Consider the following 25,768-nt stretch of genomic DNA (forward strand, 5'->3'; position numbering starts at 1 on the left):
ATGTATTACTTTACTTCTTAACGAGCTGTAGGAGAGAGGCCAGGTTAACATAAAACAAAAGATTTTATCCTCCTGCCTTATAAAGGAACACTTCAACTTTGGTTTTCATTATACTTTAGCACTAATATGACAATTAAAAATGTAGGCTTATGTATACTGTTTTCATTCTCTTGGTTCTATTTATTGTGATGTTGAATCCTTTTCAAATAGCCTATTCAGATATATATATATGCAATATCTATAATTGAGGCATACCTGGGAGACACTTTGAATCAAATTATTTAAATGCATTTTAAAATGAGCTGTTTTATGTTATTGTGGTGTGTACATAATAGAGATCCAAAATTGGTCATACTTTCCATGGCTTTCCAACTTTAGGATCCATAGGGTGGAATTATTTCAAAATGTTATAGCCGGACATCTTTATAGAGTTATTTGTAGTCATTAGTGGTAATTTCCCTGAGTGTGCTTGCACGTGTAGAGTATATATGCTTACATGTTCAAATCAGCCATCAGTTATATCTATTGGCACCTATGTTCAAAATATTGGTATCAATTGCGCAAGATGAAATCTGCTCTATGCAATGCATGTTAATATGTGCTTTAACTGCTCTTTTTAAAGTTAAATAATTGGAAATCTCTAATGTTTATTTTATAATGATGGTGAATAACCATGCTGGGAGTTTCAGTTTGAAGGAAATTGGTCCAATAAAAGAAAACACAAATGTTTTCAAATATGCTCTTGATACCAGTCCATAGGTTAGACTGAATGCGATATGTGTCTTTCCAATTTGGATATACAAGTGTATTCATCATCTTCTCATTTAGCATACTAAAGCAGAGTATTGCAATATAGGTTGCTGCAACTTAAGTTTTAGCAGGAGTAACAATAATGAGACATTAGGCCCCAGTGAGATTTGAACTCACGACCCCTGGTTTACAAGACCAGTGTGCTAACCCCTGAGCTATGGAGCCACTTGGTTAAGTTATTTTATACACATTTTGGTGTCTGGTTGAGGATGGAAAATGATATACAGCAAATTTCAAATCTTTTCTGGTAAATGTACTTTTTTCAATTACAATTGTTGTGTTTATGGTCATCTTAAGGTTCTTCAAGATTGCATCAAAACAGTCACATAAAATTGGCAAAGTAGTTGTAGTCATCTATAATGGACTAGGAATGTATTACTTTACTTCTTAACGAGCTGTAGGAGAGAGGCCAGGTTAACATAAAACAAAAGATTTTATCCTCCTGCCTTATAAAGGAACACTTCAACTTTGGTTTTCATTATACTTTAGCACTAATATGACAATTAAAAATGTAGGCTTATGTATACTGTTTTCATTCTCTTGGTTCTATTTATTGTGATGTTGAATCCTTTTCAAATAGCCTATTCAGATATATATATATGCAATATCTATAATTGAGGCATACCTGGGAGACACTTTGAATCAAATTATTTAAATGCATTTTAAAATGAGCTGTTTTATGTTATTGTGGTGTGTACATAATAGAGATCCAAAATTGGTCATACTTTCCATGGCTTTCCAACTTTAGGATCCATAGGGTGGAATTATTTCAAAATGTTATAGCCGGACATCTTTATAGAATTATTTGTAGTCATTAGTGGTAATTTCCCTGAGTGTGCTTGCACGTGTAGAGTATATATGCTTACATGTTCAAATCAGCCATCAGTTATATCTATTGGCACCTATGTTCAAAATATTGGTATCAATTGCGCAAGATGAAATCTGCTCTATGCAATGCATGTTAATATGTGCTTTAACTGCTCTTTTTAAAGTTAAATAATTGGAAATCTCTAATGTTTATTTTATAATGATGGTGAATAACCATGCTGGGAGTTTCAGTTTGAAGGAAATTGGTCCAATAAAAGAAAACACAAATGTTTTCAAATATGCTCTTGATACCAGTCCATAGGTTAGACTGAATGCGATATGTGTCTTTCCAATTTGGATATACAAGTGTATTCATCATCTTCTCATTTAGCATACTAAAGCAGAGTATTGCAATATAGGTTGCTGCAACTTAAGTTTTAGCAGGAGTAACAATAATGAGACATTAGGCCCCAGTGAGATTTGATCTCACGACCCCTGGTTTACAAGACCAGTGCACTAACCCCTGAGCTATGGAGCCACTTTGTTAAGTTATTTTATACACATTTTGGTGTCTGGTTGAGGATGGAAATTGATATACAGCAAATTTCAAATCTTTTCTGGTAAATGTACTTTTTTCAATTACAATTGTTGTGTTTATGGTCATCTTAAGGTTCTTCAAGATTGCATCAAAACAGTCACATAAAATTGGCAAAGTAGTTGTAGTCATCTATAATGGACTAGGAATGTATTACTTTACTTCTTAACGAGCTGTAGGAGAGAGGCCAGGTTAACATAAAACAAAAGATTTTATCCTCCTGCCTTATAAAGGAACACTTCAACTTTGGTTTTCATTATACTTTAGCACTAATATGACAATTAAAAATGTAGGCTTATGTATACTGTTTTCATTCTCTTGGTTCTATTTATTGTGATGTTGAATCCTTTTCAAATAGCCTATTCAGATATATATATGCAATATCTATAATTGAGGCATACCTGGGAGACACTTTGAATCAAATTATTTAAATGCATTTTAAAATGAGCTGTTTTATGTTATTGTGGTGTGTACATAATAGAGATCCAAAATTGGTCATACTTTCCATGGCTTTCCAACTTTAGGATCCATAGGGTGGAATTATTTCAAAATGTTATAGCCGGACATCTTTATAGAGTTATTTGTAGTCATTAGTGGTCATTACCCTGAGTGTGCTTGCACGTGTAGAGTATATATGCTTACATGTTCAAATCAGCCTTCAGTTATATTTATTGGCACCTATGTTCAAAATAACGGTATCAATTGCTCAAGATTAAATCTGCTCTATGCAATGCATGTTGATATGTGCTTTAAATGCTCTTTTTAAAGTTAAATAATTGGAAATCTCTTATATTTATTTTATAATGATGGTGAATAACCATGCTGGGAGTTTCAGTTTGAAGGAAATTGGTCCAATAAAAGAAAACACAAATATGCTCTTGATACCAGTCCATAGGTTAGACTGAATGCGATATGTGCCTTTCCAATTTGGATATACAAGTGTATTCATCATCTTCTCATTTAGCATACTAAAGCAGAGTATTGCAATATAGGTTGCTGCAACTTAAGTTTTAGCAGGAGTAACAATAATGAGACATTAGGCCCCAGTGAGATTTGAACTCACGACCCCTGGTTTACAAGACCAGTGCTCTAACCCCTGAGATATGGAGCCACTTGGTTAAGTTATTTTATACACATTTTGGTGTCTGGTTGAGGATGGAAAATGATATACAGCAAATTTCAAATCTTTTCTGGTAAATGTACTTTTTTCAATTACAATTGTTGTGTTTATGGTCATCTTAAGGTTCTTCAAGATTGCATCAAGACAGTCACATAAAATTGGCAAAGTAGTTGTAGTCATCTATAATGGACTAGGAATGTATTACTTTACTTCTTAACGAGCTGTAGGAGAGAGGCCAGGTTAACATAAAACAAAAGATTTTATCCTCCTGCCTTATAAAGGAACACTTCAACTTTGGTTTTCATTATACTTTAGCACTAATATGACAATTAAAAATGTAGGCTTATGTATACTGTTTTCATTCTCTTGGTTCTATTTATTGTGATGTTGAATCCTTTTCAAATAGCCTATTCAGATATATATATGCAATATCTATAATTGAGGCATACCTGGGAGACACTTTGAATCAAATTATTTAAATGCATTTTAAAATGAGCTGTTTTATGTTAGTGTGGTGTATACATAATAGAGATCCAAAATTGGTCATACTTTCCATGGCTTTCCAACTTAAGGATCCATAGGGTGGAATTATTTCAAAATGATATAGCCGGACATCTTTATAGAATTATTTGTAGTCATTAGTGGTAATTTCCCTGAGTGTGCTTGCACGTGTAGAGTATGTATGCTTACATGTTCAAATCAGCCATCAGTTATATCTATTGGCACCTATGTTCAAAATATTGGTATCAATTGCGCAAGATGAAATCTGCTCTATGCAATGCATGTTGATATGTGCTTTAACTGCTCTTTTTAAAGTTAAATAATAGGAAATCTCTAATGTTTATTTTATAATGATGGTGAATAACCATGCTGGGAGTTTCAGTTTGAAGGAAATTGGTCCAATAAAAGAAAACACAAATGTTTTCAAATATGCTCTTGATACCAGTCCATAGGTTAGACTGAATGCGATATGTGTCTTTCCAATTTGGATATACAAGTGTATTCATCATCTTCTCATTTAGCATACTAAAGCAGAGTATTGCAATATAGGTTGCTGCAACTTAAGTTTTAGCAGGAGTAACAATAATGAGACATTAGGCCCCAGTGAGATTTGAACTCACGACCCCTGGTTTACAAGACCAGTGCTCTAACCCCTGAGATATGGAGCCACTTGGTTAAGTTATTTTATACACATTTTGGTGTCTGGTTGAGGATGGAAAATGATATACAGCAAATTTCAAATCTATTCTGGTAAATGTACTTTTTTCAATTACAATTGTTGTGTTTATGGTCATCTTAAGGTTCTTCAAGATTGCATCAAGACAGTCACATAAAATTGGCAAAGTAGTTGTAGTCATCTATAATGGACTAGGAATGTATTACTTTACTTCTTAACGAGCTGTAGGAGAGAGGCCAGGTTAACATAAAACAAAAGATTTTATCCTCCTGCCTTATAAGGGAACACTTCAACTTTGGTTTTCATTATACTTTAGCACTAATATGACAATTAAAAATGTAGGCTTATGTATACTGTTTTCATTCTCTTGGTTCTATTTATTGTGATGTTGAATCCTTTTCAAATAGCCTATTCAGATATATATATGCAATATCTATAATTGAGGCATACCTGGGAGACACTTTGAATCAAATTATTTAAATGCATTTTAAAATGAGCTGTTTTATGTTAGTGTGGTGTGTATATAATAGAGATCCAAAATTGGTCATACTTTCCATGGCTTTCCAACTTAAGGATCCATAGGGTGGAATTATTTCAAAATGTTATAGCCGGACATCTTTATAGAATTATTTGTAGTCATTAGTGGTAATTTCCCTGAGTGTGCTTGCACGTGTAGAGTATATATGCTTACATGTTCAAATCAGCCATCAGTTATATCTATTGGCACCTATGTTCAAAATATTGGTATCAATTGCGCAAGATGAAATCTGCTCTATGCAATGCATGTTGATATGTGCTTTAACTGCTCTTTTTAAAGTTAAATAATAGGAAATCTCTAATGTTTATTTTATAATGATGGTGAATAACCATGCTGGGAGTTTCAGTTTGAAGGAAATTGGTCCAATAAAAGAAAACACAAATGTTTTCAAATATGCTCTTGATACCAGTCCATAGGTTAGACTGAATGCGATATGTGTCTTTCCAATTTGGATATACAAGTGTATTCATCATCTTCTCATTTAGCATACTAAAGCAGAGTATTGCAATATAGGTTGCTGCAACTTAAGTTTTAGCAGGAGTAACAATAATGAGACATTAGGCCCCAGTGAGATTTGAACTCACGACCCCTGGTTTACAAGACCAGTGCTCTAACCCCTGAGATATGGAGCCACTTGGTTAAGTTATTTTATACACATTTTGGTGTCTGGTTGAGGATGGAAAATGATATACAGCAAATTTCAAATCTTTTCTGGTAAATGTACTTTTTTCAATTACAATTGTTGTGTTTATGGTCATCTTAAGGTTCTTCAAGATTGCATCAAGACAGTCACATAAAATTGGCAAAGTAGTTGTAGTCATCTATAATGGACTAGGAATGTATTACTTTACTTCTTAACGAGCTGTAGGAGAGAGGCCAGGTTAACATAAAACAAAAGATTTTATCCTCCTGCCTTATAAGGGAACACTTCAACTTTGGTTTTCATTATACTTTAGCACTAATATGACAATTAAAAATGTAGGCTTATGTATACTGTTTTCATTCTCTTGGTTCTATTTATTGTGATGTTGAATCCTTTTCAAATAGCCTATTCAGATATATATATATGCAATATCTATAATTGAGGCATACCTGGGAGACACTTTGAATCAAATTATTTAAATGCATTTTAAAATGAGCTGTTTTATGTTATTGTGGTGTGTACATAATAGAGATCCAAAATTGGTCATACTTTCCATGGCTTTCCAACTTTAGGATCCATAGGGTGGAATTATTTCAAAATGTTATAGCCGGACATCTTTATAGAGTTATTTGTAGTCATTAGTGGTCATTACCCTGAGTATGCTTGCACGTGTAGAGTATATATGCTTACATGTTCAAATCAGCCTTCAGTTATATTTATTGGCACCTATGTTCAAAATAACGGTATCAATTGCTCAAGATTAAATCTGCTCTATGCAATGCATGTTGATATGTGCTTTAAATGCTCTTTTTAAAGTTAAATAATTGGAAATCTCTAATGTTTATTTTATAATGATGGTGAATAACCATGCTGGGAGTTTCAGTTTGAAGGAAATTGGTCCAATAAAAGAAAACACAAATGTTTTCAAATATGCTCTTGATACCAGTCCATAGGTTAGACTGAATGCGATATGTGTCTTTCCAATTTGGATATACAAGTGTATTCATCATCTTCTCATTTAGCATACTAAAGCAGAGTATTGCAATATAGGTTGCTGCAACTTAAGTTTTAGCAGGAGTAACAATAATGAGACATTAGGCCCCAGTGAGATTTGAACTCACGACCCCTGGCTTACAAGACCAGTGCTCTAACCCCTGAGATATGGAGCCACTTGGTTAAGTTATTTTATACACATTTTGGTGTCTGGTTGAGGATGGAAAATGATATACAGCAAATTTCAAATCTTTTCTGGTAAATGTACTTTTTTCAATTACAATTGTTGTGTTTATGGTCATCTTAAGGTTCTTCAAGATTGCATCAAGACAGTCACATAAAATTGGCAAAGTAGTTGTAGTCATCTATAATGGACTAGGAATGTATTACTTTACTTCTTAACGAGCTGTAGGAAAGAGGCCAGGTTAACATAAAACAAAAGATTTTATCCTCCTGCCTTATAAGGGAACACTTCAACTTTGGTTTTCATTATACTTTAGCACTAATATGACAATTAAAAATGTAGGCTTATGTATACTGTTTTCATTCTCTTGGTTCTATTTATTGTGATGTTGAATCCTTTTCAAATAGCCTATTCAGATATATATATATGCAATATCTATAATTGAGGCATACCTGGGAGCCACTTTGAATCAAATTATTTAAATGCATTTTAAAATGAGCTGTTTTATGTTATTGTGGTGTGTACATAATAGAGATCCAAAATTGGTCATACTTTCCATGGCTTTCCAACTTTAGGATCCATAGGGTGGAATTATTTCAAAATGTTATAGCCGGACATCTTTATAGAGTTATTTGTAGTCATTAGTGGTCATTACCCTGAGTATGCTTGCACGTGTAGAGTATATATGCTTACATGTTCAAATCAGCCTTCAGTTATATTTATTGGCACCTATGTTCAAAATAACGGTATCAATTGCTCAAGATTAAATCTGCTCTATGCAATGCATGTTGATATGTGCTTTAAATGCTCTTTTTAAAGTTAAATAATTGGAAATCTCTAATGTTTATTTTATAATGATGGTGAATAACCATGCTGGGAGTTTCAGTTTGAAGGAAATTGGTCCAATAAAAGAAAACACAAATGTTTTCAAATATGCTCTTGATACCAGTCCATAGGTTAGACTGAATGCGATATGTGTCTTTCCAATTTGGATATACAAGTGTATTCATCATCTTCTCATTTAGCATACTAAAGCAGAGTATTGCAATATAGGTTGCTGCAACTTAAGTTTTAGCAGGAGTAACAATAATGAGACATTAGGCCCCAGTGAGATTTGAACTCACGACCCCTGGTTTACAAGACCAGTGCTCTAACCCCTGAGATATGGAGCCACTTGGTTAAGTTATTTTATACACATTTTGGTGTCTGGTTGAGGATGGAAAATGATATACAGCAAATTTCAAATCTTTTCTGGTAAATGTACTTTTTTCAATTACAATTGTTGTGTTTATGGTCATCTTAAGGTTCTTCAAGATTGCATCAAGACAGTCACATAAAATTGGCAAAGTAGTTGTAGTCATCTATAATGGACTAGGAATGTATTACTTTACTTCTTAACGAGCTGTAGGAGAGAGGCCAGGTTAACATAAAACAAAAGATTTTATCCTCCTGCCTTATAAAGGAACACTTCAACTTTGGTTTTCATTATACTTTAGCACTAATATGACAATTAAAAATGTAGGCTTATGTATACTGTTTTCATTCTCTTGGTTCTATTTATTGTGATGTTGAATCCTTTTCAAATAGCCTATTCAGATATATATATATGCAATATCTATAATTGAGGCATACCTGGGAGACACTTTGAATCAAATTATTTAAATGCATTTTAAAATGAGCTGTTTTATGTTATTGTGGTGTGTACATAATAGAGATCCAAAATTGGTCATACTTTCCATGGCTTTCCAACTTTAGGATCCATAGGGTGGAATTATTTCAAAATGTTATAGCCGGACATCTTTATAGAGTTATTTGTAGTCATTAGTGGTAATTTCCCTGAGTGTGCTTGCACGTGTAGAGTATATATGCTTACATGTTCAAATCAGCCATCAGTTATATCTATTGGCACCTATGTTCAAAATATTGGTATCAATTGCGCAAGATGAAATCTGCTCTATGCAATGCATGTTAATATGTGCTTTAACTGCTCTTTTTAAAGTTAAATAATTGGAAATCTCTAATGTTTATTTTATAATGATGGTGAATAACCATGCTGGGAGTTTCAGTTTGAAGGAAATTGGTCCAATAAAAGAAAACACAAATGTTTTCAAATATGCTCTTGATACCAGTCCATAGGTTAGACTGAATGCGATATGTGTCTTTCCAATTTGGATATACAAGTGTATTCATCATCTTCTCATTTAGCATACTAAAGCAGAGTATTGCAATATAGGTTGCTGCAACTTAAGTTTTAGCAGGAGTAACAATAATGAGACATTAGGCCCCAGTGAGATTTGAACTCACGACCCCTGGTTTACAAGACCAGTGTGCTAACCCCTGAGCTATGGAGCCACTTGGTTAAGTTATTTTATACACATTTTGGTGTCTGGTTGAGGATGGAAAATGATATACAGCAAATTTCAAATTTTTTCTGGTAAATGTACTTTTTTCAATTACAATTGTTGTGTTTATGGTCATCTTAAGGTTCTTCAAGATTGCATCAAAACAGTCACATAAAATTGGCAAAGTAGTTGTAGTCATCTATAATGGACTAGGAATGTATTACTTTACTTCATAACGAGCTGTAGGAGAGAGGCCAGGTTAACATAAAACAAAAGATTTTATCCTCCTGCCTTATAAAGGAACACTTCAACTTTGGTTTTCATTATACTTTAGCACTAATATGACAATTAAAAATGTAGGCTTATGTATACTGTTTTCATTCTCTTGGTTCTATTTATTGTGATGTTGAATCCTTTTCAAATAGCCTATTCAGATATATATATATGCAATATCTATAATTGAGGCATACCTGGGAGACACTTTGAATCAAATTATTTAAATGCATTTTAAAATGAGCTGTTTTATGTTATTGTGGTGTGTACATAATAGAGATCCAAAATTGGTCATACTTTCCATGGCTTTCCAACTTTAGGATCCATAGGGTGGAATTATTTCAAAATGTTATAGCCGGACATCTTTATAGAATTATTTGTAGTCATTAGTGGTAATTTCCCTGAGTGTGCTTGCACGTGTAGAGTATATATGCTTACATGTTCAAATCAGCCATCAGTTATATCTATTGGCACCTATGTTCAAAATATTGGTATCAATTGCGCAAGATGAAATCTGCTCTATGCAATGCATGTTAATATGTGCTTTAACTGCTCTTTTTAAAGTTAAATAATTGGAAATCTCTAATGTTTATTTTATAATGATGGTGAATAACCATGCTGGGAGTTTCAGTTTGAAGGAAATTGGTCCAATAAAAGAAAACACAAATGTTTTCAAATATGCTCTTGATACCAGTCCATAGGTTAGACTGAATGCGATATGTGTCTTTCCAATTTGGATATACAAGTGTATTCATCATCTTCTCATTTAGCATACTAAAGCAGAGTATTGCAATATAGGTTGCTGCAACTTAAGTTTTAGCAGGAGTAACAATAATGAGACATTAGGCCCCAGTGAGATTTGATCTCACGACCCCTGGTTTACAAGACCAGTGCACTAACCCCTGAGCTATGGAGCCACTTTGTTAAGTTATTTTATACACATTTTGGTGTCTGGTTGAGGATGGAAATTGATATACAGCAAATTTCAAATCTTTTCTGGTAAATGTACTTTTTTCAATTACAATTGTTGTGTTTATGGTCATCTTAAGGTTCTTCAAGATTGCATCAAAACAGTCACATAAAATTGGCAAAGTAGTTGTAGTCATCTATAATGGACTAGGAATGTATTACTTTACTTCTTAACGAGCTGTAGGAGAGAGGCCAGGTTAACATAAAACAAAAGATTTTATCCTCCTGCCTTATAAAGGAACACTTCAACTTTGGTTTTCATTATACTTTAGCACTAATATGACAATTAAAAATGTAGGCTTATGTATACTGTTTTCATTCTCTTGGTTCTATTTATTGTGATGTTGAATCCTTTTCAAATAGCCTATTCAGATATATATATGCAATATCTATAATTGAGGCATACCTGGGAGACACTTTGAATCAAATTATTTAAATGCATTTTAAAATGAGCTGTTTTATGTTATTGTGGTGTGTACATAATAGAGATCCAAAATTGGTCATACTTTCCATGGCTTTCCAACTTTAGGATCCATAGGGTGGAATTATTTCAAAATGTTATAGCCGGACATCTTTATAGAGTTATTTGTAGTCATTAGTGGTCATTATCCTGAGTGTGCTTGCACGTGTAGAGTATATATGCTTACATGTTCAAATCAGCCTTCAGTTATATTTATTGGCACCTATGTTCAAAATAACGGTATCAATTGCTCAAGATTAAATCTGCTCTATGCAATGCATGTTGATATGTGCTTTAAATGCTCTTTTTAAAGTTAAATAATTGGAAATCTCTTATATTTATTTTATAATGATGGTGAATAACCATGCTGGGAGTTTCAGTTTGAAGGAAATTGGTCCAATAAAAGAAAACACAAATATGCTCTTGATACCAGTCCATAGGTTAGACTGAATGCGATATGTGCCTTTCCAATTTGGATATACAAGTGTATTCATCATCTTCTCATTTAGCATACTAAAGCAGAGTATTGCAATATAGGTTGCTGCAACTTAAGTTTTAGCAGGAGTAACAATAATGAGACATTAGGCCCCAGTGAGATTTGAACTCACGACCCCTGGTTTACAAGACCAGTGCTCTAACCCCTGAGATATGGAGCCACTTGGTTAAGTTATTTTATACACATTTTGGTGTCTGGTTGAGGATGGAAAATGATATACAGCAAATTTCAAATCTTTTCTGGTAAATGTACTTTTTTCAATTACAATTGTTGTGTTTATGGTCATCTTAAGGTTCTTCAAGATTGCATCAAGACAGTCACATAAAATTGGCAAAGTAGTTGTAGTCATCTATAATGGACTAGGAATGTATTACTTTACTTCATAACGAGCTGTAGGAGAGAGGCCAGGTTAACATAAAACAAAAGATTTTATCCTCCTGCCTTATAAAGGAACACTTCAACTTTGGTTTTCATTATACTTTAGCACTAATATGACAATTAAAAATGTAGGCTTATGTATACTGTTTTCATTCTCTTGGTTCTATTTATTGTGATGTTGAATCCTTTTCAAATAGCCTATTCAGATATATATATATGCAATATCTATAATTGAGGCATACCTGGGAGACACTTTGAATCAAATTATTTAAATGCATTTTAAAATGAGCTGTTTTATGTTATTGTGGTGTGTACATAATAGAGATCCAAAATTGGTCATACTTTCCATGGCTTTCCAACTTTAGGATCCATAGGGTGGAATTATTTCAAAATGTTATAGCCGGACATCTTTATAGAATTATTTGTAGTCATTAGTGGTAATTTCCCTGAGTGTGCTTGCACGTGTAGAGTATATATGCTTACATGTTCAAATCAGCCATCAGTTATATCTATTGGCACCTATGTTCAAAATATTGGTATCAATTGCGCAAGATGAAATCTGCTCTATGCAATGCATGTTAATATGTGCTTTAACTGCTCTTTTTAAAGTTAAATAATTGGAAATCTCTAATGTTTATTTTATAATGATGGTGAATAACCATGCTGGGAGTTTCAGTTTGAAGGAAATTGGTCCAATAAAAGAAAACACAAATGTTTTCAAATATGCTCTTGATACCAGTCCATAGGTTAGACTGAATGCGATATGTGTCTTTCCAATTTGGATATACAAGTGTATTCATCATCTTCTCATTTAGCATACTAAAGCAGAGTATTGCAATATAGGTTGCTGCAACTTAAGTTTTAGCAGGAGTAACAATAATGAGACATTAGGCCCCAGTGAGATTTGATCTCACGACCCCTGGTTTACAAGACCAGTGCACTAACCCCTGAGCTATGGAGCCACTTTGTTAAGTTATTTTATACACATTTTGGTGTCTGGTTGAGGATGGAAATTGATATACAGCAAATTTCAAATCTTTTCTGGTAAATGTACTTTTTTCAATTACAATTGTTGTGTTTATGGTCATCTTAAGGTTCTTCAAGATTGCATCAAAACAGTCACATAAAATTGGCAAAGTAGTTGTAGTCATCTATAATGGACTAGGAATGTATTACTTTACTTCTTAACGAGCTGTAGGAGAGAGGCCAGGTTAACATAAAACAAAAGATTTTATCCTCCTGCCTTATAAAGGAACACTTCAACTTTGGTTTTCATTATACTTTAGCACTAATATGACAATTAAAAATGTAGGCTTATGTATACTGTTTTCATTCTCTTGGTTCTATTTATTGTGATGTTGAATCCTTTTCAAATAGCCTATTCAGATATATATATGCAATATCTATAATTGAGGCATACCTGGGAGACACTTTGAATCAAATTATTTAAATGCATTTTAAAATGAGCTGTTTTATGTTATTGTGGTGTGTACATAATAGAGATCCAAAATTGGTCATACTTTCCATGGCTTTCCAACTTTAGGATCCATAGGGTGGAATTATTTCAAAATGTTATAGCCGGACATCTTTATAGAGTTATTTGTAGTCATTAGTGGTCATTATCCTGAGTGTGCTTGCACGTGTAGAGTATATATGCTTACATGTTCAAATCAGCCTTCAGTTATATTTATTGGCACCTATGTTCAAAATAACGGTATCAATTGCTCAAGATTAAATCTGCTCTATGCAATGCATGTTGATATGTGCTTTAAATGCTCTTTTTAAAGTTAAATAATTGGAAATCTCTTATATTTATTTTATAATGATGGTGAATAACCATGCTGGGAGTTTCAGTTTGAAGGAAATTGGTCCAATAAAAGAAAACACAAATATGCTCTTGATACCAGTCCATAGGTTAGACTGAATGCGATATGTGCCTTTCCAATTTGGATATACAAGTGTATTCATCATCTTCTCATTTAGCATACTAAAGCAGAGTATTGCAATATAGGTTGCTGCAACTTAAGTTTTAGCAGGAGTAACAATAATGAGACATTAGGCCCCAGTGAGATTTGAACTCACGACCCCTGGTTTACAAGACCAGTGCTCTAACCCCTGAGATATGGAGCCACTTGGTTAAGTTATTTTATACACATTTTGGTGTCTGGTTGAGGATGGAAAATGATATACAGCAAATTTCAAATCTTTTCTGGTAAATGTACTTTTTTCAATTACAATTGTTGTGTTTATGGTCATCTTAAGGTTCTTCAAGATTGCATCAAGACAGTCACATAAAATTGGCAAAGTAGTTGTAGTCATCTATAATGGACTAGGAATGTATTACTTTACTTCTTAACGAGCTGTAGGAGAGAGGCCAGGTTAACATAAAACAAAAGATTTTATCCTCCTGCCTTATAAAGGAACACTTCAACTTTGGTTTTCATTATACTTTAGCACTAATATGACAATTAAAAATGTAGGCTTATGTATACTGTTTTCATTCTCTTGGTTCTATTTATTGTGATGTTGAATCCTTTTCAAATAGCCTATTCAGATATATATATGCAATATCTATAATTGAGGCATACCTGGGAGACACTTTGAATCAAATTATTTAAATGCATTTTAAAATGAGCTGTTTTATGTTAGTGTGGTGTATACATAATAGAGATCCAAAATTGGTCATACTTTCCATGGCTTTCCAACTTAAGGATCCATAGGGTGGAATTATTTCAAAATGTTATAGCCGGACATCTTTATAGAATTATTTGTAGTCATTAGTGGTAATTTCCCTGAGTGTGCTTGCACGTGTAGAGTATGTATGCTTACATGTTCAAATCAGCCATCAGTTATATCTATTGGCACCTATGTTCAAAATATTGGTATCAATTGCGCAAGATGAAATCTGCTCTATGCAATGCATGTTGATATGTGCTTTAACTGCTCTTTTTAAAGTTAAATAATAGGAAATCTCTAATGTTTATTTTATAATGATGGTGAATAACCATGCTGGGAGTTTCAGTTTGAAGGAAATTGGTCCAATAAAAGAAAACACAAATGTTTTCAAATATGCTCTTGATACCAGTCCATAGGTTAGACTGAATGCGATATGTGTCTTTCCAATTTGGATATACAAGTGTATTCATCATCTTCTCATTTAGCATACTAAAGCAGAGTATTGCAATATAGGTTGCTGCAACTTAAGTTTTAGCAGGAGTAACAATAATGAGACATTAGGCCCCAGTGAGATTTGAACTCACGACCCCTGGTTTACAAGACCAGTGCTCTAACCCCTGAGATATGGAGCCACTTGGTTAAGTTATTTTATACACATTTTGGTGTCTGGTTGAGGATGGAAAATGATATACAGCAAATTTCAAATCTATTCTGGTAAATGTACTTTTTTCAATTACAATTGTTGTGTTTCTGGTCATCTTAAGGTTCTTCAAGATTGCATCAAGACAGTCACATAAAATTGGCAAAGTAGTTGTAGTCATCTATAATGGACTAGGAATGTATTACTTTACTTCTTAACGAGCTGTAGGAGAGAGGCCAGGTTAACATAAAACAAAAGATTTTATCCTCCTGCCTTATAAGGGAACACTTCAACTTTGGTTTTCATTATACTTTAGCACTAATATGACAATTAAAAATGTAGGCTTATGTATACTGTTTTCATTCTCTTGGTTCTATTTATTGTGATGTTGAATCCTTTTCAAATAGCCTATTCAGATATATATATATGCAATATCTATAATTGAGGCATACCTGGGAGACACTTTGAATCAAATTATTTAAATGCATTTTAAAATGAGCTGTTTTATGTTATTGTGGTGTGTACATAATAGAGATCCAAAATTGGTCATACTTTCCATGGCTTTCCAACTTTAGGATCCATAGGGTGGAATTATTTCAAAATGTTATAGCCGGACATCTTTATAGAATTATTTGTAGTCATTAGTGGTAATTTCCCTGAGTGTGCTTGCACGTGTAGAGTATATATGCTTACATGTTCAAATCAGCCATCAGTTATATCTATTGGCACCTATGTTCAAAATATTGGTATCAATTGCGCAAGATGAAATCTGCTCTATGCAATGCATGTTAATATGTGCTTTAACTGCTCTTTTTAAAGTTAAATAATTGGAAATCTCTAATGTTTATTTTATAATGATGGTGAATAACCATGCTGGGAGTTTCAGTTTGAAGGAAATTGGTCCAATAAAAGAAAACACAAATGTTTTCAAATATGCTCTTGATACCAGTCCATAGGTTAGACTGAATGCGATATGTGTCTTTCCAATTTGGATATACAAGTGTATTCATCATCTTCTCATTTAGCATACTAAAGCAGAGTATTGCAATATAGGTTGCTGCAACTTAAGTTTTAGCAGGAGTAACTATAATGAGACATTAGGTCCCAGTGAGATTTGAACTCACGACCCCTGGTTTACAAGACCAGTGCTCTAACCCCTGAGATATGGAGCCACTTGGTTAAGTTATTTTATACACATTTTGGTGTCTGGTTGAGGATGGAAAATGATATACAGCAAATTTCAAATCTTTTCTGGTAAATGTACTTTTTTCAATTACAATTGTTGTGTTTATGGTCATCTTAAGGTTCTTCAAGATTGCATCAAGACAGTCACATAAAATTGGCAAAGTAGTTGTAGTCATCTATAATGGACTAGGAATGTATTACTTTACTTCTTAACGAGCTGTAGGAGAGAGGCCAGGTTAACATAAAACAAAAGATTTTATCCTCCTGCCTTATAAAGGAACACTTCAACTTTGGTTTTCATTATACTTTAGCACTAATATGACAATTAAAAATGTAGGCTTATGTATACTGTTTTCATTCTCTTGGTTCTATTTATTGTGATGTTGAATCCTTTTCAAATAGCCTATTCAGATATATATATGCAATATCTATAATTGAGGCATACCTGGGAGACACTTTGAATCAAATTATTTAAATGCATTTTAAAATGAGCTGTTTTATGTTAGTGTGGTGTATACATAATAGAGATCCAAAATTGGTCATACTTTCCATGGCTTTCCAACTTAAGGATCCATAGGGTGGAATTATTTCAAAATGTTATAGCCGGACATCTTTATAGAATTATTTGTAGTCATTAGTGGTAATTTCCCTGAGTGTGCTTGCACGTGTAGAGTATGTATGCTTACATGTTCAAATCAGCCATCAGTTATATCTATTGGCACCTATGTTCAAAATATTGGTATCAATTGCGCAAGATGAAATCTGCTCTATGCAATGCATGTTGATATGTGCTTTAACTGCTCTTTTTAAAGTTAAATAATAGGAAATCTCTAATGTTTATTTTATAATGATGGTGAATAACCATGCTGGGAGTTTCAGTTTGAAGGAAATTGGTCCAATAAAAGAAAACACAAATGTTTTCAAATATGCTCTTGATACCAGTCCATAGGTTAGACTGAATGCGATATGTGTCTTTCCAATTTGGATATACAAGTGTATTCATCATCTTCTCATTTAGCATACTAAAGCAGAGTATTGCAATATAGGTTGCTGCAACTTAAGTTTTAGCAGGAGTAACAATAATGAGACATTAGGCCCCAGTGAGATTTGAACTCACGACCCCTGGTTTACAAGACCAGTGCTCTAACCCCTGAGATATGGAGCCACTTGGTTAAGTTATTTTATACACATTTTGGTGTCTGGTTGAGGATGGAAAATGATATACAGCAAATTTCAAATCTATTCTGGTAAATGTACTTTTTTCAATTACAATTGTTGTGTTTCTGGTCATCTTAAGGTTCTTCAAGATTGCATCAAGACAGTCACATAAAATTGGCAAAGTAGTTGTAGTCATCTATAATGGACTAGGAATGTATTACTTTACTTCTTAACGAGCTGTAGGAGAGAGGCCAGGTTAACATAAAACAAAAGATTTTATCCTCCTGCCTTATAAGGGAACACTTCAACTTTGGTTTTCATTATACTTTAGCACTAATATGACAATTAAAAATGTAGGCTTATGTATACTGTTTTCATTCTCTTGGTTCTATTTATTGTGATGTTGAATCCTTTTCAAATAGCCTATTCAGATATATATATATGCAATATCTATAATTGAGGCATACCTGGGAGACACTTTGAATCAAATTATTTAAATGCATTTTAAAATGAGCTGTTTTATGTTATTGTGGTGTGTACATAATAGAGATCCAAAATTGGTCATACTTTCCATGGCTTTCCAACTTTAGGATCCATAGGGTGGAATTATTTCAAAATGTTATAGCCGGACATCTTTATAGAATTATTTGTAGTCATTAGTGGTAATTTCCCTGAGTGTGCTTGCACGTGTAGAGTATATATGCTTACATGTTCAAATCAGCCATCAGTTATATCTATTGGCACCTATGTTCAAAATATTGGTATCAATTGCGCAAGATGAAATCTGCTCTATGCAATGCATGTTAATATGTGCTTTAACTGCTCTTTTTAAAGTTAAATAATTGGAAATCTCTAATGTTTATTTTATAATGATGGTGAATAACCATGCTGGGAGTTTCAGTTTGAAGGAAATTGGTCCAATAAAAGAAAACACAAATGTTTTCAAATATGCTCTTGATACCAGTCCATAGGTTAGACTGAATGCGATATGTGTCTTTCCAATTTGGATATACAAGTGTATTCATCATCTTCTCATTTAGCATACTAAAGCAGAGTATTGCAATATAGGTTGCTGCAACTTAAGTTTTAGCAGGAGTAACTATAATGAGACATTAGGCCCCAGTGAGATTTGAACTCACGACCCCTGGTTTACAAGACCAGTGCTCTAACCCCTGAGATATGGAGCCACTTGGTTAAGTTATTTTATACACATTTTGGTGTCTGGTTGAGGATGGAAAATGATATACAGCAAATTTCAAATCTTTTCTGGTAAATGTACTTTTTTCAATTACAATTGTTGTGTTTATGGTCATCTTAAGGTTCTTCAAGATTGCATCAAGACAGTCACATAAAATTGGCAAAGTAGTTGTAGTCATCTATAATGGACTAGGAATGTATTACTTTACTTCTTAACGAGCTGTAGGAGAGAGGCCAGGTTAACATAAAACAAAAGATTTTATCCTCCTGCCTTATAAAGGAACACTTCAACTTTGGTTTTCATTATACTTTAGCACTAATATGACAATTAAAAATGTAGGCTTATGTATACTGTTTTCATTCTCTTGGTTCTATTTATTGTGATGTTGAATCCTTTTCAAATAGCCTATTCAGATATATATATATGCAATATCTATAATTGAGGCATACCTGGGAGACACTTTGAATCAAATTATTTAAATGCATTTTAAAATGAGCTGTTTTATGTTATTGTGGTGTGTACATAATAGAGATCCAAAATTGGTCATACTTTCCATGGCTTTCCAACTTTAGGATCCATAGGGTGGAATTATTTCAAAATGTTATAGCCGGACATCTTTATAGAGTTATTTGTAGTCATTAGTGGTCATTACCCTGAGTGTGCTTATTTTAAGTTATTTTATACACATTTTGGTGTCTGGTTGAGGATGGAAATTGATACACAGCAAATTTCAAATCTTTTCTGGTAAATGTACTTTTTTCAATTACAATTGTTGTGTTTATGGTCATCTTAAGGTTCTTCAAGATTGCATCAAAACAGTCACATAAAATTGGCAAAGTAGTTGTAGTCATCTATAATGGACTAGGAATGTATTACTTTACTTCTTAACGAGCTGTAGGAGAGAGGCCAGGTTAACATAAAACAAAAGATTTTATCCTCCTGCCTTATAAAGGAACACTTCAACTTTGGTTTTCATTATACTTTAGCACTAATATGACAATTAAAAATGTAGGCTTATGTATACTGTTTTCATTCTCTTGGTTCTATTTATTGTGATGTTGAATCCTTTTCAAATAGCCTATTCAGATATATATATATGCAATATCTATAATTGAGGCATACCTGGGAGACACTTTGAATCAAATTATTTAAATGCATTTTAAAATGAGCTGTTTTATGTTATTGTGGTGTGTACATAATAGAGATCCAAAATTGGTCATACTTTCCATGGCTTTCCAACTTTAGGATCCATAGGGTGGAATTATTTCAAAATGTTATAGCCGGACATCTTTATAGAGTTATTTGTAGTCATTAGTGGTCATTACCCTGAGTGTGCTTGCACGTGTAGAGTATATATGCTTACATGTTCAAATCAGCCTTCAGTTATATTTATTGGCACCTATGTTCAAAATAACGGTATCAATTGCTCAAGATTAAATCTGCTCTATGCAATGCATGTTGATATGTGCTTTAAATGCTCTTTTTAAAGATAAATAATTGGAAATCTCTTATATTTATTTTATAATGATGGTGAATAACCATGCTGGGAGTTTCAGTTTGAAGGAAATTGGTCCAATAAAAGAAAACACAAATGTTTTCAAATATGCTCTTGATACCAGTCCATAGGTTAGACTGAATGCGATATGTGTCTTTCCAATTTGGATATACAAGTGTATTCATCATCTTCTCATTTAGCATACTAAAGCAGAGTATTGCAATATAGGTTGCTGCAACTTAAGTTTTAGCAGGAGTAACAATAATGAGACATTAGGCCCCAGTGAGATTTGATCTCACGACCCCTGGTTTACAAGACCAGTGCACTAACCCCTGAGCTATGGAGCCACTTTGTTAAGTTATTTTATACACATTTTGGTGTCTGGTTGAGGATGGAAATTGATATACAGCAAATTTCAAATCTTTTCTGGTAAATGTACTTTTTTCAATTACAATTGTTGTGTTTATGGTCATCTTAAGGTTCTTCAAGATTGCATCAAAACAGTCACATAAAATTGGCAAAGTAGTTGTAGTCATCTATAATGGACTAGGAATGTATTACTTTACTTCTTAACGAGCTGTAGGAGAGAGGCCAGGTTAACATAAAACAAAAGATTTTATCCTCCTGCCTTATAAAGGAACACTTCAACTTTGGTTTTCATTATACTTTAGCACTAATATGACAATTAAAAATGTAGGCTTATGTATACTGTTTTCATTCTCTTGGTTCTATTTATTGTGATGTTGAATCCTTTTCAAATAGCCTATTCAGATATATATATATATGCAATATCTATAATTGAGGCATACCTGGGAGACACTTTGAATCAAATTATTTAAATGCATTTTAAAATGAGCTGTTTTATGTTATTGTGGTGTGTACATAATAGAGATCCAAAATTGGTCATACTTTCCATGGCTTTCCAACTTAAGGATCCATAGGGTGGAATTATTTCAAAATGTTATAGCCGGACATCTTTATAGAATTATTTGTAGTCATTAGTGGTAATTTCCCTGAGTGTGCTTGCACGTGTAGAGTATATATGCTTACATGTTCAAATCAGCCATCAGTTATATCTATTGGCACCTATGTTCAAAATAACGGTATCAATTGCGCAAGATGAAATCTGCTCTATGCAATGCATGTTGATATGTGCTTTAACTGCTCTTTTTAAAGTTAAATAATAGGAAATCTCTAATGTTTATTTTATAATGATGGTGAATAACCATGCTGGGAGTTTCAGTTTGAAGGAAATTGGTCCAATAAAAGAAAACACAAATGTTTTCAAATATGCTCTTGATACCAGTCCATAGGTTAGACTGAATGCGATATGTGTCTTTCCAATTTGGATATACAAGTGTATTCATCATCTTCTCATTTAGCATACTAAAGCAGAGTATTGCAATATAGGTTGCTGCAACTTAAGTTTTAGCAGGAGTAACAATAATGAGACATTAGGCCCCAGTGAGATTTGAACTCACGACCCCTGGTTTACAAGACCAGTGCTCTAACCCCTGAGATATGGAGCCACTTGGTTAAGTTATTTTATACACATTTTGGTGTCTGGTTGAGGATGGAAATTGATATACAGCAAATTTCAAATCTTTTCTGGTAAATGTACTTTTTTCAATTACAATTGTTGTGTTTATGGTCATCTTAAGGTTCTTCAAGATTGCATCAAGACAGTCACATAAAATTGGCAAAGTAGTTGTAGTCATCTATAATGGACTAGGAATGTATTACTTTACTTCTTAACGAGCTGTAGGAGAGAGGCCAGGTTAACATAAAACAAAAGATTTTATCCTCCTGCCTTATAAAGGAACACTTCAACTTTGGTTTTCATTATACTTTAGCACTAATATGACAATTAAAAATGTAGGCTTATGTATACTGTTTTCATTCTCTTGGTTCTATTTATTGTGATGTTGAATCCTTTTCAAATAGCCTATTCAGATATATATATATATGCAATATCTATAATTGAGGCATACCTGGGAGACACTTTGAATGAAATTATTTAAATGCATTTTAAAATGAGCTGTTTTATGTTATTGTGGTGTGTACATAATAGAGATCCAAAATTGGTCATACTTTCCATGGCTTTCCAACTTTAGGATCCATAGGGTGGAATTATTTCAAAATGTTATAGCCGGACATCTTTATAGAGTTATTTGTAGTCATTAGTGGTCATTACCCTGAGTGTGCTTGCACGTGTAGAGTATATATGCTTACATGTTCAAATCAGCCTTCAGTTATATTTATTGGCACCTATGTTCAAAATAACGGTATCAATTGCTCAAGATTAAATCTGCTCTATGCAATGCATGTTGATATGTGCTTTAAATGCTCTTTTTAAAGATAAATAATTGGAAATCTCTTATATTTATTTTATAATGATGGTGAATAACCATGCTGGGAGTTTCAGTTTGAAGGAAATTGGTCCAATAAAAGAAAACACAAATGTTTTCAAATATGCTCTTGATACCAGTCCATAGGTTAGACTGAATGCGATATGTGTCTTTCCAATTTGGATATACAAGTGTATTCATCATCTTCTCATTTAGCATACTAAAGCAGAGTATTGCAATATAGGTTGCTGCAACTTAAGTTTTAGCAGGAGTAACAATAATGAGACATTAGGCCCCAGTGAGATTTGAACTCACGACCCCTGGTTTACAAGACCAGTGCTCTAACCCCTGAGCTATGGAGCCACTTTGTTAAGTTATTTTATACACATTTTGGTGTCTGGTTGAGGATGGAAATTGATATACAGCAAATTTCAAATCTTTTCTGGTAAATGTACTTTTTTCAATTACAATTGTTGTGTTTATGGTCATCTTAAGGTTCTTCAAGATTGCATCAAAACAGTCACATAAAATTGGCAAAGTAGTTGTAGTCATCTATAATGGACTAGGAATGTATTACTTTACTTCTTAACGAGCTGTAGGAGAGAGGCCAGGTTAACATAAAACAAAAGATTTTATCCTCCTGCCTTATAAAGGAACACTTCAACTTTGGTTTTCATTATACTTTAGCACTAATATGACAATTAAAAATGTAGGCTTATGTATACTGTTTTCATTCTCTTGGTTCTATTTATTGTGATGTTGAATCCTTTTCAAATAGCCTATTCAGATATATATATATATGCAATATCTATAATTGAGGCATACCTGGGAGCCACTTTGAATCAAATTATTTAAATGCATTTTAAAATGAGCTGTTTTATGTTATTGTGGTGTGTACATAATAGAGATCCAAAATTGGTCATACTTTCCATGGCTTTCCAACTTTAGGATCCATAGGGTGGAATTATTTCAAAATGTTATAGCCGGACATCTTTATAGAGTTATTTGTAGTCATTAGTGGTCATTACCCTGAGTGTGCTTGCACGTGTAGAGTATATATGCTTACATGTTCAAATCAGCCTTCAGTTATATTTATTGGCACCTATGTTCAAAATAACGGTATCAATTGCTCAAGATTAAATCTGCTCTATGCAATGCATGTTGATATGTGCTTTAAATGCTCTTTTTAAAGTTAAATAATTGGAAATCTCTTATATTTATTTTATAATGATGGTGAATAACCATGCTGGGAGTTTCAGTTTGAAGGAAATTGGTCCAATAAAAGAAAACACAAATATGCTCTTGATACCAGTCCATAGGCTAGACTGAATGCGATATGTGCCTTTCCAATTTGGATATACAAGTGTATTCATCATCTTCTCATTTAGCATACTAAAGCAGAGTATTGCAATATAGGTTGCTGCAACTTAAGTTTTAGCAGGAGTAACAATAATGAGACATTAGGCCCCAGTGAGATTTGAACTCACGACCCCTGGTTTACAAGACCAGTGCTCTAACCCCTGAGCTATGGAGCCACTTGGTTAAGTTATTTTATACACATTTTGGTGTCTGGTTGAGGATGGAAAATGATATACAGCAAATTTCAAATCTTTTCTGGTAAATGTACTTTTTTCAATTACAATTGTTGTGTTTATGGTCATCTTAAGGTTCTTCAAGATTGCATCAAAACAGTCACATAAAATTGGCAAAGTAGTTGTAGTCATCTATAATGGACTAGGAATGTATTACTTTACTTCTTAACGAGCTGTAGGAGAGAGGCCAGGTTAACATAAAACAAAAGATTTTATCCTCCTGCCTTATAAAGGAACACTTCAACTTTGGTTTTCATTATACTTTAGCACTAATATGACAATTAAAAATGTAGGCTTATGTATACTGTTTTCATTCTCTTGGTTCTATTTATTGTGATGTTGAATCCTTTTCAAATAGCCTATTCAGATATATATATGCAATATCTATAATTGAGGCATACCTGGGAGACACTTTGAATCAAATTATTTAAATGCATTTTAAAATGAGCTGTTTTATGTTAGTGTGGTGTGTACATAATAGAGATCCAAAATTGGTCATACTTTCCATGGCTTTCCAACTTAAGGATCCATAGGGTGGAATTATTTCAAAATGTTATAGCCGGACATCTTTATAGAATTATTTGTAGTCATTAGTGGTAATTTCCCTGAGTGTGCTTGCACGTGTAGAGTATATATGCTTACATGTTCAAATCAGCCATCAGTTATATCTATTGGCACCTATGTTCAAAATAACGGTATCAATTGCGCAAGATGAAATCTGCTCTATGCAATGCATGTTGATATGTGCTTTAACTGCTCTTTTTAAAGTTAAATAATAGGAAATCTCTAATGTTTATTTTATAATGATGGTGAATAACCATGCTGGGAGTTTCAGTTTGAAGGAAATTGGTCCAATAAAAGAAAACACAAATGTTTTCAAATATGCTCTTGATACCAGTCCATAGGTTAGACTGAATGCGATATGTGTCTTTCCAATTTGGATATACAAGTGTATTCATCATCTTCTCATTTAGCATACTAAAGCAGAGTATTGCAATATAGGTTGCTGCAACTTAAGTTTTAGCAGGAGTAACAATAATGAGACATTAGGCCCCAGCGAGATTTGAACTCACGACCCCTGGTTTACAAGACCAGTGCTCTAACCCCTGAGATATGGAGCCACTTGGTTAAGTTATTTTATACACATTTTGGTGTCTGGTTGAGGATGGAAAATGATATACAGCAAATTTCAAATCTTTTCTGGTAAATGTACTTTTTTCAATTACAATTGTTGTGTTTATGGTCATCTTAAGGTTCTTCAAGATTGCATCAAGACAGTCACATAAAATTGGCAAAGTAGTTGTAGTCATCTATAATGGACTAGGAATGTATTACTTTACTTCTTAACGAGCTGTAGGAGAGAGGCCAGGTTAACATAAAACAAAAGATTTTATCCTCCTGCCTTATAAAGGAACACTTCAACTTTGGTTTTCATTATACTTTAGCACTAATATGACAATTAAAAATGTAGGCTTATGTATACTGTTTTCATTCTCTTGGTTCTATTTATTGTGATGTTGAATCCTTTTCAAATAGCCTATTCAGATATATATATATGCAATATCTATAATTGAGGCATACCTGGGAGACACTTTGAATCAAATTATTTAAATGCATTTTAAAATGAGCTGTTTTATGTTATTGTGGTGTGTACATAATAGAGATCCAAAATTGGTCATACTTTCCATGGC

General features: G+C 33.2%; 21 non-coding genes across 21 annotated transcripts; all 21 read right to left on the reverse strand.

Annotated features, from left to right (window-relative positions):
• Positions 1-902: 902 nt before the first annotated feature.
• TRNAT-UGU (transfer RNA threonine (anticodon UGU)) lies at positions 903-975 on the reverse strand. The gene has a single exon. It is a non-coding gene; the product is annotated as a tRNA-Thr (tRNA).
• A 1,107-nt stretch (positions 976-2,082) lies between these two features.
• On the reverse strand, positions 2,083-2,155 carry TRNAT-UGU (transfer RNA threonine (anticodon UGU)). Its single transcript has one exon. It is a non-coding gene; the product is annotated as a tRNA-Thr (tRNA).
• A 1,095-nt stretch (positions 2,156-3,250) lies between these two features.
• On the reverse strand, positions 3,251-3,323 carry TRNAT-UGU (transfer RNA threonine (anticodon UGU)). The gene has a single exon. It is a non-coding gene; the product is annotated as a tRNA-Thr (tRNA).
• Positions 3,324-4,428: 1,105 nt separating this feature from the next.
• Positions 4,429-4,501, reverse strand: TRNAT-UGU (transfer RNA threonine (anticodon UGU)). The gene has a single exon. It is a non-coding gene; the product is annotated as a tRNA-Thr (tRNA).
• Positions 4,502-5,606: 1,105 nt separating this feature from the next.
• TRNAT-UGU (transfer RNA threonine (anticodon UGU)) lies at positions 5,607-5,679 on the reverse strand. The gene has a single exon. It is a non-coding gene; the product is annotated as a tRNA-Thr (tRNA).
• A 1,107-nt stretch (positions 5,680-6,786) lies between these two features.
• TRNAT-UGU (transfer RNA threonine (anticodon UGU)) lies at positions 6,787-6,859 on the reverse strand. The gene has a single exon. It is a non-coding gene; the product is annotated as a tRNA-Thr (tRNA).
• A 1,107-nt stretch (positions 6,860-7,966) lies between these two features.
• TRNAT-UGU (transfer RNA threonine (anticodon UGU)) lies at positions 7,967-8,039 on the reverse strand. The gene has a single exon. It is a non-coding gene; the product is annotated as a tRNA-Thr (tRNA).
• A 1,107-nt stretch (positions 8,040-9,146) lies between these two features.
• On the reverse strand, positions 9,147-9,219 carry TRNAT-UGU (transfer RNA threonine (anticodon UGU)). The gene has a single exon. It is a non-coding gene; the product is annotated as a tRNA-Thr (tRNA).
• Positions 9,220-10,326: 1,107 nt separating this feature from the next.
• On the reverse strand, positions 10,327-10,399 carry TRNAT-UGU (transfer RNA threonine (anticodon UGU)). The gene has a single exon. It is a non-coding gene; the product is annotated as a tRNA-Thr (tRNA).
• A 1,095-nt stretch (positions 10,400-11,494) lies between these two features.
• TRNAT-UGU (transfer RNA threonine (anticodon UGU)) lies at positions 11,495-11,567 on the reverse strand. The gene has a single exon. It is a non-coding gene; the product is annotated as a tRNA-Thr (tRNA).
• A 1,107-nt stretch (positions 11,568-12,674) lies between these two features.
• TRNAT-UGU (transfer RNA threonine (anticodon UGU)) lies at positions 12,675-12,747 on the reverse strand. The gene has a single exon. It is a non-coding gene; the product is annotated as a tRNA-Thr (tRNA).
• A 1,095-nt stretch (positions 12,748-13,842) lies between these two features.
• TRNAT-UGU (transfer RNA threonine (anticodon UGU)) lies at positions 13,843-13,915 on the reverse strand. The gene has a single exon. It is a non-coding gene; the product is annotated as a tRNA-Thr (tRNA).
• Positions 13,916-15,020: 1,105 nt separating this feature from the next.
• TRNAT-UGU (transfer RNA threonine (anticodon UGU)) lies at positions 15,021-15,093 on the reverse strand. The gene has a single exon. It is a non-coding gene; the product is annotated as a tRNA-Thr (tRNA).
• Positions 15,094-16,200: 1,107 nt separating this feature from the next.
• Positions 16,201-16,273, reverse strand: TRNAT-UGU (transfer RNA threonine (anticodon UGU)). Its single transcript has one exon. It is a non-coding gene; the product is annotated as a tRNA-Thr (tRNA).
• Positions 16,274-17,378: 1,105 nt separating this feature from the next.
• TRNAT-UGU (transfer RNA threonine (anticodon UGU)) lies at positions 17,379-17,451 on the reverse strand. The gene has a single exon. It is a non-coding gene; the product is annotated as a tRNA-Thr (tRNA).
• Positions 17,452-18,558: 1,107 nt separating this feature from the next.
• On the reverse strand, positions 18,559-18,631 carry TRNAT-UGU (transfer RNA threonine (anticodon UGU)). The gene has a single exon. It is a non-coding gene; the product is annotated as a tRNA-Thr (tRNA).
• A 1,780-nt stretch (positions 18,632-20,411) lies between these two features.
• On the reverse strand, positions 20,412-20,484 carry TRNAT-UGU (transfer RNA threonine (anticodon UGU)). The gene has a single exon. It is a non-coding gene; the product is annotated as a tRNA-Thr (tRNA).
• A 1,109-nt stretch (positions 20,485-21,593) lies between these two features.
• Positions 21,594-21,666, reverse strand: TRNAT-UGU (transfer RNA threonine (anticodon UGU)). Its single transcript has one exon. It is a non-coding gene; the product is annotated as a tRNA-Thr (tRNA).
• A 1,109-nt stretch (positions 21,667-22,775) lies between these two features.
• On the reverse strand, positions 22,776-22,848 carry TRNAT-UGU (transfer RNA threonine (anticodon UGU)). The gene has a single exon. It is a non-coding gene; the product is annotated as a tRNA-Thr (tRNA).
• Positions 22,849-23,947: 1,099 nt separating this feature from the next.
• On the reverse strand, positions 23,948-24,020 carry TRNAT-UGU (transfer RNA threonine (anticodon UGU)). The gene has a single exon. It is a non-coding gene; the product is annotated as a tRNA-Thr (tRNA).
• A 1,105-nt stretch (positions 24,021-25,125) lies between these two features.
• On the reverse strand, positions 25,126-25,198 carry TRNAT-UGU (transfer RNA threonine (anticodon UGU)). The gene has a single exon. It is a non-coding gene; the product is annotated as a tRNA-Thr (tRNA).
• Between the last annotated feature and the right edge of the window lie 570 nt (positions 25,199-25,768).

The sequence above is a fragment of the Taudactylus pleione genome, unplaced genomic scaffold, assembly GCF_031769625.1.
Source record: "Taudactylus pleione unplaced genomic scaffold, aTauple2 ptg000117l, whole genome shotgun sequence".
NCBI classification, from domain to species: domain Eukaryota; kingdom Metazoa; phylum Chordata; class Amphibia; order Anura; family Myobatrachidae; genus Taudactylus; species Taudactylus pleione.